Source organism: Phoenix dactylifera, chromosome 4 (assembly GCF_009389715.1).
Source record: "Phoenix dactylifera cultivar Barhee BC4 chromosome 4, palm_55x_up_171113_PBpolish2nd_filt_p, whole genome shotgun sequence".
In the NCBI taxonomy this organism is placed as follows: domain Eukaryota; kingdom Viridiplantae; phylum Streptophyta; class Magnoliopsida; order Arecales; family Arecaceae; genus Phoenix; species Phoenix dactylifera.
This window is the reverse complement of record NC_052395.1, coordinates 30,421,249-30,424,335: the sequence shown is the minus strand read 5'-3', so window position 1 is coordinate 30,424,335 and position 3,087 is coordinate 30,421,249. Positions and strand designations below refer to the sequence as shown.

At 44.2% G+C, this 3,087-nt stretch overlaps 1 long non-coding RNA gene across 1 annotated transcript; it reads right to left on the bottom strand.

The window, feature by feature from the left end:
- Positions 1–203: 203 nt before the first annotated feature.
- LOC113461451 lies at positions 204–2,375 on the bottom strand. The gene is made up of 2 exons (XR_003383721.2): positions 1,545–2,375; positions 204–1,268 (listed from the first exon to the last, which is right to left on the bottom strand). It is a non-coding gene; the product is annotated as an uncharacterized LOC113461451 (long non-coding RNA).
- Between the last annotated feature and the right edge of the window lie 712 nt (positions 2,376–3,087).

The following is a 3,087-nucleotide window of genomic DNA, read 5'->3' as shown; positions in this document are numbered from 1 at the left end:
TCTTGCACTCAGCAACTCCATTTTGCTCCGGCGTGTAGGGTGCTGTCAACTCCCTGTGAATGCCATGTTCCTCACAAAAATGGTTAAATTCATTAGACAAAAACTTACCGCCCCTATCCGTGCGAAAAGTCTTTATGCTAGTATCATTTTGCTTCTCAACCAAGGCCTTAAACTTCTTAAAATTCTCAAAAGTTTCTGATTTGTACTTCAAAAAATACACCCAACTCATACGACTGCAATCATCAGTGAAAAGCAAAAAATACCAACTCCCACCAAATGATTGGGTGTTCGTAGGCCCACACAAATCAGCATGTATTAATTCAAGGCAACTAGAAACCCTCCAAGATTTTCTATCTGGAAATGATTTTCTTGTTTGTTTACCATAAATGCATTCTTCACATAAATCCAAAGAATCAATTTTGGGCGGTCCAAGAACCATACCTTTCTGACTCAACAATTTCATACCTTTTAAGTTCAAATGCCCATACCGTACATGCCATAATTTTGATTCAGCCTTTTGACCAACAACAAGAGCATAATTCTCCACATTTGAAACTTCAAGCGGAAACATGTTATTTTTTTACCATGCGAACATTTACCAATACCTATCCTGAATTTTTATCTTTAATAACACATGACTCATCATCAAACAATATTGAATATCCACTAGCCATTAGTTGCCCAATACTTAACAAATTATGTGCCAAACCAGGAACAAAATGAACATTATAAAGTACTTTTACTTTACCATGGCTAGTCTTGACTGCAACAGTTCCTTTTCCTTCAACTTAAATTTGCTTATCATCGCCAAGCCTTACTGTCTTCTTTTGAGTTTCATCAAGCTCCTTGAACATTGACTTCATGCCACACATATGATTGGAGCAACCGCTATCCACAAACCAAATATCATTTGAAACCTCATCGGCATCAACATGGGCCATGAACAACCTGGTTTCTGCTTCATTTTCTTCTGCATAGTTCACTTGCTTCTCTCTATGCCAGCAATCTGCTTGTACATGTCCGAATTTCTTGCAATGATAGCATTGAACACCATTTTTATAGCTTCTCTGCTCATTGGAAAACTGCCTAGTTTCAGCTTGCCCATCGAACCGTCCTCTTCCTCTGCTTCTGCCACGGCCTCTACCTCGAAAGCCACCTCTACCACGTTTTCTTCCTGCTGAATTTTCATGCTTGTCTTTTTGAGTAGATGATTCATCTTTCACCTGGAATGCTTTCTTCTAAGACTTTTCAGTTGGCCTATTCAACCTCTGTTCATGAGCTTGCAAAGAACCCATTAGTTCATCAAATGAAAAAACAGATAAGTCTTTAGATTCCTCTATTGCAGCAACAACATGATCAAACTTTGGAGTTAAGCTTCTTAAGACATTTTCTACAATAGTTTGATCAGAAATCTTCTCACCACATGCTTGCATTTGGCTAACTAAAGCAGAGGCTCGAGATAGAAACTCTTGTATGGATTCATTATTTTTCATAAGCAATGTTTCAAAGCTTCGACGAATGGATTGAAGTTTCACAGCAATTACCTTCGACGAGCCTTAAAACTCCCTTTGCAATATCATCCATGCTTTCCTTGAAGTAGTTGCTACTGCAATTCTGGAAAAAATTGTCTCATGCACAGCTTACTGAATGAAGAACAATGCTTTTGAGTCCTTCTTTTTGGCTTCTCTCAATTGATTCCTCTGAGCTGCAGTCATTTGCTCTAGATCCCCTTCTATGTAACCATACTCAATCAAATCCCATAAGTCTTGAGACATAAATAAGGTTTTCATTTTAATGCTCCAAAACTCATAACAATCACCTTTGAAAATAGGAAGGGAAGGTTGAGAAATAGACATGAGATTACCATTTGCTGCCATGTTTGCCTTCTCAAGATTTTATCAAACAACTGGTGTGCAGAAAATGCTTACCCTCTTTGCACTTAAGATAAGCTTAAGCACTTGAGATAAGCTTAAATCTGATTTGCAGAGATCTCCTGATGGGGCAGACGGCGATGACGACGGAGGCGACGGCGACGGTGAGCGCCAGCTGGGCCGTCAAGATCACATAGATCTTCCTGATGAATGCCCACTGGAGCTCCGGGCTCTCCAACATCATCGGGTACAACGGCCGCAGCCCAGCCTCCACGTCCCCATCCTTTCCATACGGCTGTCGATGCCACATCGACTCGCTGGAGATAGAAACCAAAGCAATCACGAATTCGAAGAAGATGAGGGTTTCGCTCACTGATCGGCGAAGATTCCGATCTTAGGGTTCGGGTTTTGGATTGGGGAATGGGGCGCAAGGAAAGATGGGGAAACAAGGACGACAATGGCAGCAAGGAGAGCGGAAAGAAGATGGGCCCATTGACATTTGCACGCGTGGCATCTTGAGGTGCATTATTATTATTATTTTTTTTTGCTTAAAATAGGTGCTTCATACAGTACGTGTGTGAATACACCCAATAACATCAAAATACAGTAACTCACGGAGTGCCGATGGCAACTCTCCCTCCCCTGACCAAAGAGCATACCCCGAATGGTGGGCCACGAAGGCAGCTACCCAATCGGCTGCCCCGTTGGCCTCCCTAAATACATGCTTGGCCTGGATGGCCATCCCATCTCTCATCATCGCCACAATATTGCGGATCAAGGGGTGGTCTGTGTCCCCGCCCCTCAACCCCCTCTGAATCCACCGGATGACAGTGGCCAAGTCACCCTCTAACATAATTGAGCTGGCCGCAGAACAATCCGTGCATGACGAAGACCTGCCCAGGCTGCACGCAGCTCTGCTCCGGGAACCGATGTATCAAACAAGTGGCAGCCACCTGCAGCTACAGCCCTAGCGTGCAGGTCCCGTATGATAAAGCCTGCACCGCCACGAGTGCCGCCATCCAAAACCGACCCATCGAAGTTGACCTTGAGGAAGCTCGGGGGTGGGGGCTCCCAGGTGAAAAACACCATCTGAGGAGTTGCCGAAGCAAGAGAGGAGCCCCAGGTGTCCCAAGTTGTCAAAGGTCTGTCCGTAGGTAGGGTGGCCCTGATCTCTGTGGCCTGTGCCCGAGCAAGCTCTGCCACAAACCTCGGTGAC